This window comes from Lepisosteus platostomus, chromosome 5 (assembly GCF_059453375.1).
Source record: "Lepisosteus platostomus isolate fLepPlt1 chromosome 5, fLepPlt1.hap1, whole genome shotgun sequence".
Taxonomy (NCBI): domain Eukaryota; kingdom Metazoa; phylum Chordata; class Actinopteri; order Semionotiformes; family Lepisosteidae; genus Lepisosteus; species Lepisosteus platostomus.
This window is the reverse complement of record NC_142615.1, coordinates 453-16,315: the sequence shown is the minus strand read 5'-3', so window position 1 is coordinate 16,315 and position 15,863 is coordinate 453.

Genomic DNA, 15,863 nt, shown 5'->3' with positions numbered 1-15,863 from the left:
CACAAACTGGAGAGCAAATTACATGAGAAGCCCAAATCTGGTTCTGTTCCAGTCGTCCCACAAAGTGTAATGTGTAGAAAAATAAACCGGTGACAAGTACCATGTGTAAGGAGTGTTTATTTTCATGAGTTTATTTTCACAAGCAATGGTATGTATCATTCATAGGATAAATAAGTTTCACATTAGTTATCACATCATAAACTTGAGTTGGTAGTTAAAGCAACCTTTTCTTCATTTTTAGAAGAACCCAAAAAAGTGTGAAAAGGTCAGGTTGTCCAGATCCTGCCTCTTCAAGTTCAACTGCTTGTAGATGTAATTACATTTCATTAATGAAAACACAATGGTGACATACTGAGTTTATAAAATATGCCACTCCAGTATTCATATATGCCATATGAGATTGGTAGTTATCAAGGTTTTGTTGATTTATTACTCTTCTACTTTTGGTACAGTAGCTTAGCTGCTCAATGTATTCTACTAGAGTTTAGGGGTCTTTTTCTCCAATCCCAGAGGTTAGTGTGATTTGGGTCAGTCCAGTACAGAGTGTAATGACCTTTACAATTATAATCTATTTCATTAATTATATCCCAGTTTTTTCAAGTACCATGTTAACCATAAAAATGCCAACTTTGTAGGTTTTGAATTGTAAGTGCATGGTTTAGCTAAAGAGACACCTTAATTTGTGGTTTTGTTTTTAACACTTTTTATTCTTAAAACCTTTAATAATTTATCACATTATGAAATAAATCCTCTTCATTTATATAGACCTGTTTGGAAGTGTCCACCAATTAAGTCAGTAGAAACTTTAACGTGCGAGTAGGTTATTGCAAAAAAGGTAGTAGATTTGGTTAATAAATATAAAATAACAAATACTTTGCTCAACAAAAGGTTTGTAGTAGGAGCCAAGTGTATTTAATCTAAGTACCCCTTTTCTAAAATAAACTTTGTTAGAAAAAAAGATTTACAAAAGTAAGGAAATAGTACTCACCACTTACCACTCTCCTCAGCTCCTGGACTCTTGAATGAAAACAGAGGCACAGGGAGTCTGCTCTTTTATCCTCTGAGCTGGGCTGGCTCCTCCCCCTCAGAATGTACCAAGTCCAGTGAGGGGTGAAACCTTCACAACTGTATATAGTGGCTGGCTGAATTAAATCAACAGTTATACAAACTCCATATAATACATCTATTCATTTGACGATGGATAATGAATTTCTCATTTTGGGGTTAAATAAAGTGCGACTGATTAAATCATATGTGGGAAGCTATTCATTGATGATTATTGTTTGCACTTTTGAGCCTCTTTGTGTTTTTTGATCAAGAGATTTATACAGATGTAGGCATTCAAAGTGCATGTTTAAACCTGGTTAATATGGAATCTTAATATCGAATTTTAAAACAAAAGGGTAATTTTGGTAGCTGAGCATAAAAAAAACAGGAGCATAAATCTTTGAACAGCATATCATCATAAATTATATTGATTTAGTAATATAAACATTATACTTCATGTCTAAGACTGATAGAGGTAGCTTAAATAAAAAGTACACAGAAGGATTGCACTTTACAATCGTTATGCATCAAAGACTCACTTTATGTGGTTAAGTTTTGATGTGCTCTTTCTGACTATGTTAAATTTTAAACATTATTAAGATTAAAATATTATGGATTCTTTTAAAAAGCATATAAATCTTCTCTATGACTCCTTGCATTATTCCAATAAAATACATGTACTTTTTAGAATCCACTGAATGAGGTAAGATTACTTTACTAGCCATATACAATTATAAAAGAGTTTGTATCTCATGGACAGCAAGTTTGGGTTATGTGAAAAAGACAGAGAGGTCTGGGGCCATTATACAGCACCCCTGGAGCAATTGGCCTTGCTTAGGGGCCCAATGGAGAAAAAGCCCTCTGACAGCTGTGGGATTTGAACCAGCAACCTTCCAGCCACAGGTGCAAATCCTTAGCCACAGAGCCACCACACTTTCCTCATGGGATTATGAAATGGAAATATGTAGTAAAAAAAATTAGTAATCACATTAATGGATCAAAATATTAAAGATTTATGTAACTGATTGTATAACTGTAGTCTGTTTTCTTTGAAAATGTTTATTTTGTGACTCATTCAGTCCTGATTACTTTTGGAACAGTTTGACCTGTCTGTTTCAGCAGCAGTTCCAAGTGCTCTGTTGGTGCAGTGGGTTTAGCTGTGTGGTCCTCTCACCCCCTGGGAGATCTGAGTTCCATTTCTGCTTAGGGCTCAAGTTTTTTTTCTAATAAACAAAGTCTACTTTTTAAAAACATGAAATAGTAAATATGTATAGTATATTAAGATTTTTATATAACTATAGACTTTTATATAACTTTTTTATATAACTATCTAGTAAAACAAATCTTTAGGAATGAAAAACAGGTAGAGCACGCTACATTATGAGGTGTGCTGTCGGGTGCTGGATAGCTCAATGGGTTAGAGTATGGTATTAATGAGCTCAAGGTTGTGGGTTCAATTCCTGCATGGGCCATGAAATCCCATTTTCCATGGGGTGGTGTGGTGGCTCTATGGCTAAGGATCTGAGAGTGGCTGGTAGGTTGCTGGTTTGTATCCCACAGCTGGCACAGGAATCCTATTTCATTGGGCTCCTGAGTGAGGCCCTTTACCCCAAATGCTCCAGGGGTGCTGTACAAATAGCTGACCCTGCAGTCTGACCCCAAGCTTCTCTCCCTGTATGTGTCTCATACACGGGGTATGTGGAAAGACAAATTCCTAATATCATAAAAATATATATGGCCAATAAAGTGTTATTATCTGTTGTCCTTTACCTCTATAGGGACACAAAAAGTTTTAAAAGTTAAAAGTCCAAAACATCAATTTGTGATATTTTTGGCTGCTTAGTTACGTGATTCCATATTAATATAATTAAGTGGTATTAATTCAATGCCATTATTTATAACAGCAAGTGGCATTTACTATGTATTCTTTGAAAAGGATAAAAATAATTTCACATGTATATAAACTATAGTGTTAGAAGCAGCATGTTTAAACTTTTGTATATCCCACTGTAATTTACCAATTTAAAGATTGTGATGCCTAAAAAGATGTATGAAGAAGGTGGAATACTGTTGTGTACATTATTTATATATTATGTTTTATTTTTACTTTCTGCTATAAAATTATATATTTGGATTTTCTCTTTGTCGATGTAAACCTGAAAGAGGCACATTATGTTCACACCCTACAGTATAATAATAAACTATTTGTATATATCCAACTAAGCAATCTTGTTTTTATTCTATCTACTTACTTTTAAGTACTTTGATATTTAACATGCTGTCATACACAGTATACAATTCAATTTCTATAACTGGCAAAGATTTGTTCCTTACCTTTGACTTGGATTTAAACTCAGGCGTTTTCTGGTGACTGTCCAAATATTCCACAAAGAAGTGCAGTCCCACAACTGAGTGTTTGTAAAAAGTTGCAGCACCCAGCAGATGCTGAACCTTTTAAGTACTCCTGCATTATCACCTGTGTCTTCTGAATGGCTGGATCTGTAGATGGGCTGGCTAATACTTGTTTAGTCATCGGAATCAGTTGTGTCGCATTATGAACAATAGGGTTTTGCTAATTGACCATTTTGAGGGCATGTGGGGATAGGTTCTTGATGAATTAGCCACACCTCTGAGTTAATGATGAGGGGTTTAATAACACAGCCTTGGAGACTAGTAGTCAGTCTGCTTCTGGCTCCTGGATGGGTAGGAGCTCCTGGCTTGCAGCTGTGTTAGCCCAAAGACTGCTATGGAAGGTGAGTGGTTTTGATGTTTGTTGGGTTTGGGTGGTAATTTGAAGAAGGTTGTAGGTTGAAGTTGTTGACAGTTGAAGTTTTTGAAGGTGTTTAGAATATTTTTGTACTATGAGTTTGGGAAGGGTTTTTGTATGTGATGGGTGGAAAGGTAACATATTTATTTGAAACTTGACTGTCTTCTAAAGACTGTCCAAATGTTCCACAAAGTAGTGCAGTCCCACAACTAAGTGTTTGTAAAAAAAAAAAAAAAAAAAAAAAAACTGTTACCCAGCAGATCCTGAACCTCTAAGTAGCCCCCACATTATCACCGGTGCATTTTGAATGGCTGGATCTGTAGATGGGCTGGCTAACACTTGTTTAGTCATTGGAAACAGGTGTGTGTCACATTATGAACAATAGGGCTTTGAAAATTGACTTTTGAGGACATGTTGTGGTAGGTTCCTGTTGAATTAGCCACACCTCTGAGTTAATGATGAGAGTTTTTAAAACGCAGCCTTGGGTCTAGTAGTCAGTCCGTTTCTGGTTCCTGTAAGGGTAGGAGGTCTTGGCTTGCAGCTGTGTTAGCCGAAAGACTGAGAAAGGTGGGTGTTTTTTATGCTTTTTTGGGGGGGGGGGGATAATTTAAAGTAGGTTGAAGGGTTTTAGAATATTTGTGCAATGTGGGTTTGGGAAGGTTTGTGGTACTTGTTGAGTTTAATGGTACTATAATCAGTTGAAACTAGAGTTTTTTTTTCTGGAGATATAGAAGAAAAGTTACTTTAGTTTATTTTAATGTGTTCTGAAATCTGATGTTTATACTTGTGAGGGTTATGTTCTTTGAATTGAAATGTTTTCAGCCATGGGTTGTGTTTTATAAGGTTCTTTGTAAATGGGTTTTCCAAAGGGTGGTAGGATTTCAAAGGATTTAAACCTGTTTGGACCTGAATTTGTTAATTTTCATTGGTTTTTGTAAGCAGTCAAGGCTATAGGACATTACAGTCTTGGATGATTGTTTTCAAAAAGGTGGCAGGTAAGAGAATGTAAATTGAGTTGGCAAATAGGTAGTATTTTAGATCTGGTTCAGTGTTTAGGCAAGCGTTGAGTTGGGGAAATTGAGATATGTGTTTGTGGTGTGTAATTCCTTTTTGTTGTATACCTAAACTGTTTTGATGGGAAGTTGACATTGTGAATAATTACACAATAGTTATCCCTTTTTAGATGGGAGAAGGAGTTAAAGGGTTAGGGACTAATTTGGTCAAGTGTTTTATGTGTGGTATTTAAAGCTTATTGAATTGTGAAGGTTGTACTGGAGGTTCAGTATGTTGCTGCTGGTGTATTTTGTGGGTCTAATGTTTAAGTGACTGGAATATTGAACGAGAGTCAATTTTGACTTTGTGGCTTTTGGAATGGTGATGGAAATAACCTGGGTGCCAATGTGAAGTTTGTGCATTACACACGATGCTCTACTTGGGCAACTTAAAAAGATAGTATGAATACTATTGATGTGAAAGTGAGAAGGAGCTTCAGGTTGGCTGCACTGAGCTTTTTGGATAATGATGAATGTTTTTTGTTTTTTTTAAAGGTTAGGAGTTATCCTTTTTGTGAATTTGTATGCTTAAATATGAGTATTTTGAAACATGCTTAGATGTTTATGGTTGTTTTGAGCTTTCAGTTTTGTCATTTTAGCTGATGTGGAAATTAGTCTATTTTGCTTTTTTTAATATGAATGTTTTTGGTAACATTGTTTAGATTAGTACTCTGAATTTGTGGAGTAAGGTATGCTGATTTACAGTGAGGGTGGTTGTGAATGATGAGGCCATGTTGGATTCAGAGAAGAGCTTCACTTATTTTCAATGGCTATAATGTTATTGGTTCTAGTGGACATTGAAGATGTTCTGTTATGATTTGGCTGAATGATATCTGAAGTAACTTGTTTTGAACAATTGTTTTCCTGGTGGTAAGCTCTTTGGCTAATTGCACCATTCACACCTTTTTGAGTCATTGAAAGTAAAGCCCTGTATATATTTGGATGTTTAATGATACCCTTATTACACTAACAATTTATGTTGATGTTTGTTATTAGGTGAATGTGCTGGTTATGTTCTTTTTGACTTTTGGAATTAAGTCAAAGTTTTAATTTTCAATGTGAATAGCCTGTTTTGGCTACGTGTTTTGGTTGTGTGTTATGTTGGAACTGCAATTTTCATGTTTTGGAATTTCTATTGCTTTGTATTGTATTTTTTTTGAGAGTCATGCAATACAATGTAGAACTGAAATTGGAGCATTTATTTGCTCTACGATTGTGGAGGTAGTTTGTTTTTTCTTGATGGAAGTGTGCACAATTACATTAGTTTAGCAAGGGGTATTGTGCAGGAAGGGAGGTGTTAGTTTTGGGGGTCGGTTTGTTTCGATTTGTATAGATGCAGCCATTCAAAACGAGCTGGGTATGCTGTGGTACAACGCGGTGGGCGTGTTGCATCAAAACGCGCAATTTCGTGTCATACTGCAATTGACTGTATGCAAATTAGACTGTTAATAGTACCCGGAATCACCTTGTAAAACCACCAGGTGGAGCTCATAAAGCTTAACCTTGCATGTCCAGCATTTGAGCTGTCACCAGAAATTGCCAGTTTTGAATCCCGATCACTGCTGAGGGACAATCTTTATTCAATAAAGAATTTAAGTTGTATATTCTTTAGACTTTAAACTGTGTATTACAGCATGTTAATCATCCAACATTAAAAAGGGTATATTCGATGAAAGCAAGATTGCTCAGTTGGACAAAAGCACACAACCTACCTTTATCATAAATATTTTATGCATCAGTATTTACTGAAGATATTACTAATAGTATTAATGAATGTAGTTTTTTTTCAGTTCTGATATTCTATTCGTGGGATGCTACTCTTGACTTCCGAGCCTGTGAGTGGGTCAGTCTGTCATGCCATCCCGACATACACTTCTGAATACTTGGCTTTCTTCGGGTTGTCTCTCCTGGCTTCCGTGATTGAATGTTGAGCTGGCTTTCCTATTCTTATTGCCGGATATCACTCCGGACATCCGTGTCTGTGAGCGGGCTCCTTGCCTGGCTCTCCTTGGGTTGTTCATTCCGATATCAGTGATAGAATGTTGAACATGTTTTGCCCAGTCTGTGTTTTTTTTTTGCTTGGTGTTGATTTTTCACTTCCCGGTTTCCCCTTCTTTATGGTCTCCCAGGTTTAATTCTGTTGTGGTTTGTGCTTTTTTTTTTTTTGGCAAGTCTCCGGAGCTCTACCTGACCCCCCCCCTTCCTCTACCCAATAAAGTTTTAATACCCTGGAGGAGGGGGCAGCTCTCAGCCGTGGACTCCTGGAGGTTTCCCTTCTGTTAAATGAGGTTTTTCCTCCCCCAAGTGCTATGCAGCTCACTTATTTGTTTGGACGTTAGGAGCCACCCATTAAGGGGGGGGCGTACTGTCCCGCCCCCTGCAGGGTGCTCCTACTGTCTTGTCCCTAGTTTCCTGTGCTTTGCTCTCCTTCCGGTGTCTCTCTCTCGTGGGGGCTATATATTTCTGGGTAACTTATTCTCCTTTGCTCAGCATTTAACTTTGTCCTGGGCTCCCATGCACTCTGATCTCCCTGGCTCCGAGCTCCCACCACCTCTGGTCTGGGTTTCCATGCCCCTATGTGTTAATTGTTTCCCCTGTTCCATTAGGGTTTATTTTTGTTGTTTGATTTTGTCTGTTCTGCCTTTTTTTGTGTTGCTCCTCTGGAGCCCAGTCCAGCCCCCCCTTCCTCTACTCAATAAAGGTTTTTTTTTTTTTTTTTTTACCTGAAGGAGGGGGCAGTTCTCAGCCGTGAACTCCTTTCAGTTAAATGAGGTTTTTCCTCTCCCCAGTGCTGTGCAGCTCACTTATTTGTATGGACGTTAGGAGCTACCCATGAAGGGGGGGGGGGGGGGGGGGGTGTACTGTCACGCCCTCTGCAGGATGCTCCTACTGTCTTGTCCCTAGTTTCCTGTGCTTTGCTCTCCTTCCGTTGTCTCTCTCTCTCGCAGGGGCTATATATTTCTGGGTAACTTCGCTCAGCATTGATGTTCAGATATCTTGAGACCCGCCTAGCACCAGGTCGTTGCTCCGTCCGTGGCCTGAGGACATAGCTGTCACACCCAGTACACCTAGATGGCGCTCTACTTTCCTCCTGTTCCTAGTTCCCTGTGATTATTCTTGTCTTGTTGTGTAGCCCATTTATTTCCTGCTTCTGCTCTGCTACTCACTCAGCATTGACATTTGGATGTCCTGAAATCTGCCTAGCACCAGGTCGCCCCACATCTGCTAACTGAGGGCATAGGTTTCTATACGGCATTTCCTGAACAGCTGAGCCCAGGCTAACCCCCGTCTTGCTCCTACGCATGGGGTCTTTTTGCTCTCCTGCCATTCCATGGTTCGTCCTTTCCGACATCCGTGACAAAAGGTTTCTATATGCCAATCCAGAACTCTTTGCACTGCTGAGCCCGGGCTAACTCCCTGTTCGGCCTCTTTGCATGGGGTCTTTTTCTGCTCTCCTGCTATTTTATGGTTCTAAAAAACTTTTCTAAAAATTTAAAAAAAGATTACATTGGCATGCCTGTAGCTTTTTCACGAAACCTCCTTGAGTTACGAAAACACTGGCTGTGTGTACAAAGTACATTGTGACTGTTTTCACAGCCTTCACTGTCATTTTTAAGCCATTTTTTTTACCACGCTGAATTATTCTTCTGTCCATATCTTTGGAAGGGAAGTGCAGAAAGCCTTCAAACAAATGCATTTTAAAGACCACGACTTGTGAAAGTGTTCACAGCCTCCAGGTAAAACATCAGTGAGCTAATTCTTTTTTTAAAACCTCTGGTTTTTCATTAATGCCTAATTATGCACTAACTGGAACCTGGGGGGCCGCTGTGTACACACATTCACAATGTGAGAAATACTGCTCAATACGGCTTTGTGGAAAAATTCCTATATCGCCATAGGAAGCAGAACAGCGCAGCCTCCAATTACCAAGACTGTAAGCACGGGAATTAAGCTTTGTTTGATTTCTGAAACCCTTTATTTATGTCCTGTTTTCATTCAGGTAAGGGTAAACTATATACACAATACTGCTGACAGCAGGAAAATTCAAATTGTTACTCGGAAGCTTATTAGCAGCTGCACAATGCTGCAAGTAAGTGTTTTATACTTTCCAAGTCATGCTTTGTGTTGTGAAACTTTTTTTTGAAGATGACACTACAGGTAATACTGGAATAGAGGGTCTTCATGACTCAATAGCATTAACACACCAGACAGCCCCCCTCACCTTATACAACCTTGCTTTGGGTTGAGAAACTGTTTTTTTTTTTTTTTTTTTAAGAGAACACTGCAGGTAATACACTGGGATGGGGAGTGCTTCCAGTAATGTCTGGGTTTCCTGTGTCTTATTTCAGTTTCACATTGGTTCTGAAAGTTAACAGTTTTGTAAGACATACTGCGTTTTGGGAGTATTGAAACTGTTACTTGGCTTTCTTTGTGAGGGGAGTTATCCTGAGAAAAGATATACTTTTCATTACTGTTTTCAAATATAGCTATTATGCTGTGCAGTGTGGGGTAGCGGTTTACTTATCAATAGTGCCTGGAATCTAAAACCATTAAAAGGGTTATGAACAACAGGAGGCCATTCACTCAATCTAGCTAATGTAATACTTAATTTTAATCTGAGGACCCTTTTCTGTTTTTTTTTTTTTTTTTAAAGAAGCTCAAGTTAAATGATCAAAAACAGTTGGACAGATGTTGAAGTTGACCCATAACTGGCTAAATGTCACTGAAGTTACTAGGGACTTGTGTGGGGGGGGGGGGGGGGAGATTTTAGGACCTTATGCGGTGCTTAGAGAATAGGTGTCCAGAAATCCATAGGATGAAAGACAGAATACGAGGTCGAATGGGCAGGCTAGGTCGGGTTTCCAGTAGTTAGGTCGGTACGGTGTCCAAATCAAAAAGCTGCGAAACAGAAACGAAGACAAAGCCGGGGACAGAGCAATCGGATATCCAGTAGTCAGGTCTGTGAGGTATCCAAATCCAAAAGCTGTGAGACAAAAATGAAGACGTTGCTGAAGACAAAACGGGGTCGGTATCCAGAAGTCAGTTCAGTAAGGTAAGTGCACAAGAGAAAGGCTAAGACATCTCAACAGTGAGCGAGGGTTTAAATGGGAAAGAGGGTGTGAGCAGTGTTAATTGCTTAACTAGGGTGCAGGTGTTGATGCGGAGAGGTGCACGCGGGAGTGCGGTTCGTGACGGTACCCCCCCCCCCCCGCTCACGGGCGGCTCGGGATGCCGTAGACTGACGGAAGATCCTGATGAGGGACTTATCCAGGATGTCCCGTTCTGGAATCCACGATCTGTCCTCGGGACTGTATCCTTCCCAGTCTATTAGGTACTGGCACTGCCCCCTGTGCCAGCGAGAATCCAGAATCTTATTCACGGTAAAGGTGGAAGTGCCATCGATGAGATGGCCGAGGTTGGGGTCTAGAGAGGGGAGACGGTGATAAGGCTTAAAAAGAGAAACGTGGAAGGTTGGGTGGATTCAAAGGGTAGGGGGGAGAGCAAGACAAAAGCTAACCGGGGTGATCCTGGAAACAACCCAGAAAGGTCCGACAAAATGGGGTCCCAACTTGACAGAGGGTTCGCGTAATGGAATGTTCTTGGTTGATAACCAGACAAGTTGTCCCCTTTGGAGCCTGGGAAAGGGTCTTCTGTGCTTGTTTTCCAGAGTTTTAAGAGAAGACGTATATTGACAGATGGAGGGAATATCCGAGTCAGTCGGGGCTGCTATTCAGGAGGAGTGAGGGTTGATACCCCAAGGAGCAGAGGAAGGGTGAGACGCCGGTGGAGGAGGAGTAGAGGGAGTTATGGGCGTATTCGACCCAAGGTAGCAGAGAGTTCCAGACATCCTGGGATGGGGAAACGTAAGCTCGCAGGTAGGTTAAAAGCTCCTGGCTCAGATGCTCGGTCTGGCCGTTAGCGTCGGGATGATAGCCGGTGGCGAGGGAGTCGGAGGTTCCTAGAGCCTTGCAGAAAGCTTTCCAAAAGTGGAACGTAAACTGAGGGCCTCTGCCAGAGACTATATCAGTCAGTATGCCTTGGAGTCTGAAGACCTGATGAACGAAAACGTCCGCCATCTTCTGGGCAGTGGGTAACGAGGTAAGGGGAACAAACTGGGCGGCTTTGGAAAATCTATCAACAACGACAAGAATGACAGACTTGCCTTTACTTAACAGGAGATCAGCAAGGAAATCCACGGCGACGTGAGACCAGGGATGCTTGGGGATAGGGAGAGGTTGAAGGAGACCAGCTCTTCTGAGACAAGGTGTCTTGATCCTGGCACAAGTGGAACAAGCCTTAACAGTTGGTGACATCGGTCTCGAGGGAGGACCACCAGAAGTGAGAGGAGATGGTGCATCGAACCCCCAGATGACCGGCAACGCGAGAGTCATGGCCCCAGCGGAGAATGTCGGAGCAGACCTGGTCAGCAATGAAAAGCTTATCCGGAGGGCACTGGGGGGGGAGTACGGGCTGGTTGGACAGTGAGCGTCGTACGAGGTTCTCAATGTTGCAGCGGATGGCGTCAATCTTATAAGGAGGGATAATGGGTTTAAGGGGTTTCTCAGTCAGGAAGATCATGCAGGTAGGAAAGGGCGTCAGCCTTGACATTCTAAGAGCCAGCAGTGTAAGTGATGAGAGAGTCAAATCGGGTGAAGAACAGGGACCACCAGGCTTGTCGGGGATTGAGTCGCCTTGCCAACTGGAGGTAGGTCAGATTCTTGTGATGGGTGAGGATGGTGAAGGGATGCAGGGCCCCCTCCAGCCAGTGTCTCCACTCTTTGAGAGCGAGTTTAATGGAGAGTAGCTCCCTGTCACCCAGAGAATTCATCTCGGTGGGAGACAATCTTCGGGAGAAAGGCACAGTGGTGAAGAGTGCCCCTGTCCCCATGACGTTGGGACAGGATAGCTCCGACTCTGTGAGAGGAGGCATCAACTTCCAGGACAAAAGGCAGAGAGGGGTCAGGGTGGTGGAGGAGTGGAGCAGAGGTGAAAAGGTGATGAAAGGTGCTTCAGGAGTCCATTTTGCCATGCTTGGAGCCCTTGCGGTCAAGGAGGTAATGGGGGCTGCGACAGAACTGAAGTGGTGTTAAAAATTGGCAAAACCCAGGAAGTGCTGAATCTGCTTCAAGTTCTTGGGGGTGGGCCAGTCCCTTATGGCTTCCATCTTGGCAGGGTCCATCTGAACACCAAGTGGAGAAATGTCACCTAGGAATTGCACCCTAGACACATGAAAAAGGCAGTTCTCCAACTTGCCAAATAACTTGTCCTCAATGAGGCGACCAGGGACCTCCCGGACATGGGTTGTGTGTTCGTGAAGGGTGCTGGAGAAGACCAAGATATCATCCAGGTAGACCAGGACATACCGATTTTAATAATATCCCGAAAAATGTCATTCGTGAAATTCTGAAAAACAGCCGAAGCGTTGGTGAGACCTAAAGGCATGATCTGGTTTTCGTAGTGGCCGTGAGTGGTAATGAAAGCCGTCTTGCATTCGTTGCCCTCGCAGATGCGGATGAAGGTTGTAGGCTCTACGTAGGTCAAATTTTGAGAAGATGGTGGCGGCCCGGACAGATTCTTTGGCGGCTGGGATAAGAGGCAGATGGTAATGGTTCTGTACGGTAATTGCATTAAGCCTGCGGTAATCCACACATGGTCTTAAGGAGCCATCCTTTTTACCAACAAAAAAAACTCGCACAGGTGGGGGAGGCGGAGGGGTGAATAAATTCTGATTTCAGAGTCCTGGATGTAGGTTTCTAAGGCCTTGGATTCCTGTATAGAGACAGGGTATATACATCCACTGGGAAGTAAGGTACCTGGATTTTGATCGATGGGGCAGTCGTAAGGGCGATGTGGGGTGAGAGACAGTGCTTTCTGTTTACAAAATGCCAGATGAAGATTGGCGTAAGCAGGGGGTATAGTGGATGGGATATCTTGAGAGATGAGGGTGATTGGGAGTTTCTGGGGAAGTTGACGACAATGGGTTGTCACGCCCCACACTCTACCTCGGAAATGCCATTCTGTCCCTGTCACATCCCACACTCTCCCTTGCAAGCGATGTTACATTCCCAGAACCTCTGCTTCACAATCTCATCCCTGATTGAACCCATCACATTCTCACATCATCAGATTCCTCAAATTCCTCAAGTTTCCTAGCCTTTTGACTGATCGCCCATTACAAATCTGCTTCCACCTCTTGACCTCGCCTTCTGGATTTTTACTTTTGGAATCTTTTTGGATATCTCTCGTTACTAACCCTTTGCCTCCCTTATCGACCCAGCCTTTGGATTTTGTCTTTTGGATCGTCCCTTTGCTACTCTGTGTTCTGTGGGATTCCGGTCACGCATAAGGATCCTCCTATTCTCCCTGTAGGTTCCCTGACATGGGTAATGCAGCGAGGGCTCCAGGCAGTGATATCGCGGCAAGCCAGGAAATACGAGGATTGTGTACTTGCAACCAGGGAAAACCAAGATTAAGTGGAAGAGATGGGGAATGGATGAGGAGGAGCTGGATCTGTTCTTGGTGAGTAATACCCATATGCAGAGAGAGGGGGATCGTATGCCATTCCACCAATCCCGGAGAGAGGGAGGAGCTGTCGATGGACTGTATGTGGATGAGAGGGGAGACTGACAGCAGGGGAATCCTTAGAGGTGGCGAGACTGGAGTCTAGAAAGTTGCCCACAGCACCTGAATCAACAAAAGCCAAGATGGGTTCCCGAGAACTGCCCCAGGAAAGAGTAGCACGGAGGGAGAGCCCGGATGTGGAAGGACTGAGAGAATGGATACTGACCTTAGCAGGGGGATGGGTGGTGTGAAGGGGTTGGACTAGAGAGGAGGCTCTGAGGTGATCGGGGCCACACAATAAAGATAGCATCCCTCAGAGTCGGCGGCTCTGTTCTTCAGGAATAAGACTGAAGGGGGAGTAGCCAGAGTAGGAACGGGAGGGGTTTGGCTAGAGCCCTACGCTGCTGCAGGTGGACGTCTAACTCTACGACCAGCGAAACAAAGCTCTCCAGCGTGGGACAGACCCCGGCGGAATTGATGAATGAGGGCCTCCTGATTCCAAGCAAGCTGGGAGGCCAGAACCCGAAAGTCTGTGATGTATTTCTGGAGAGGCTTTGCATCTTGCGATAGGACTAAAAGGCGAGAGGTGGCGAAATAGGATTGGGACTGTCTGAAGTTGGTCAACAGTGCTTGAAACTGTGAGATCTTGGCTTCCGGAGCATTCCTGGTGAGGAGACCTGCAGCTCATTCCAGGGCCTGGCCAGAGAGGTAGGCTACCATAAAATCAATCCTTTCTTTATCTGTAGGAAAGCAGTTTGGACGGAGATTATAAGCCATCCAGCACTGCATCAGGTAAACCTGGCATGTTCGGATTGCCATCGAATCGGTCCGGGGTGGGAGGAGGGATGGGGTTCCGGGGTGGGTGGGAAATGACAGGCTGGGGGGCAGACCCGGAGACAAAGTTAACTAATTGTTGAACGTTAGATCTGAGCTGGTCCAGTGCCCGAGTACTTTGCCAGCAGCGCTGAAGGAAAATTAGAGCCTGCGGGGTCCATCTTAAGGCTCACTGTTCTGTCACTGAAGTCACTAGGGACTTGCTGTAAAAAGGTGTTAGGACCCTATGCGGTGCTGAGAGAATAGGTGTCCAGAAATCCAAAGGGTGAAAGACGGAATATGAGGTGAAGACCTGAAGGACGAAGATGTCAGACATTTCCTGAGCAGTAGGTAATGAGGTAAGGTGCACAAAGTGGGCGGCTTTGGAGAATCTATTGACGATGACCATAATGACAGACTTGCCTTGACTTGGGGGAAGGTCAGTAATGAAGTCCATGGAGACGTGTGACCTGGGACGCCTGGGACTAGGGAGGGGTTGAAGGAGACTGGCTCTCTTGAGGCGAGGAGTCTTGGCGATGGCGCAGGTCGGACAAGCTTTAATATAGTCGGCCACATCGGTCTTGAGAGAGAGGTGTGATGAGATGTCTGGTGAATCGAGAGTCATGAAAAAAAAGTTTATCCGGGGGGCACTGGGGTGGTACAGGCTGGCTGGAGAGAGAGCGGTGCACAAGGTCCTCAATGTCACAGCGGATAGCGGAAATGATCTTATTGGAGGGAACAATGGGTTCAGGGGAATTCTCAGAATCAGGGGGGTTGTGCAGGCAGGATAGGGCGTCTGCCTCGATATTCTTAGAGCTGGGTATATAGGTAATGAAGAAGTCGAATCGGGTGAAGAATAGAGACCATCAAGCTTGATGGGGGGTTAAGTTGCCTTGCTGACTGGAGGTAAGCCAGGTTCTTGTGGTCAGTAAGGATGGTCAAGGGGTGCATAGCCCCCTCCAGCCAGTGTCTCCACTCTTCTAGAGCGAGTTTGATGGAGAGTGGTTCTCTGTCACCCAAGTCATAATTCATTTTGGCAGGAGACAGTCTCTGAGAGAAAAAGGCACAGGGATGCAGAATGCCCCTGTCCCCATGGCACTGGGATAGGATGATGCCAATTCTGTGTGCCGAGGCATCCCCTCTCAAGACAAAAGGTTGAGAGGGTCAGGGTGGTGGAGAAGTGGAGCAGAGGTAAAAAGGTACTTCAAGTGGAGAAAAGCACAGTCAGCTTCAGGAGTCCACTTACCCTGACTGGGACCCTTGCGAATCAAGGAGGTAATGGGCTCAGTGACAGAACTGAAGTCCCTGATGAAGCGATGATAAAAGTTGGTGAATCCCTGGAACTGTTGAATCTGCTTCAAGTTCCTAGGGGTGGGCCAGTCCTTGATGGCTTCTGTCTTGGCAGGGTCCATCTTGATACCCAGTGGAGAAATAATGTAGCCTATAAATTGTACCTTGGAGATGTGAAAAAGGCATTTCTCTGTGTTCGCATACAGTTTGTTGTTGATGAGGCGATGGAGGACCTCCTGGATGCAAGTGATGTGTTCCTGAAGAGAGCTGGAGAAGATCAAGATGTAGACCAGAACAAACTGATTGATAATGTCCCTGAAGATGTAGTTCAT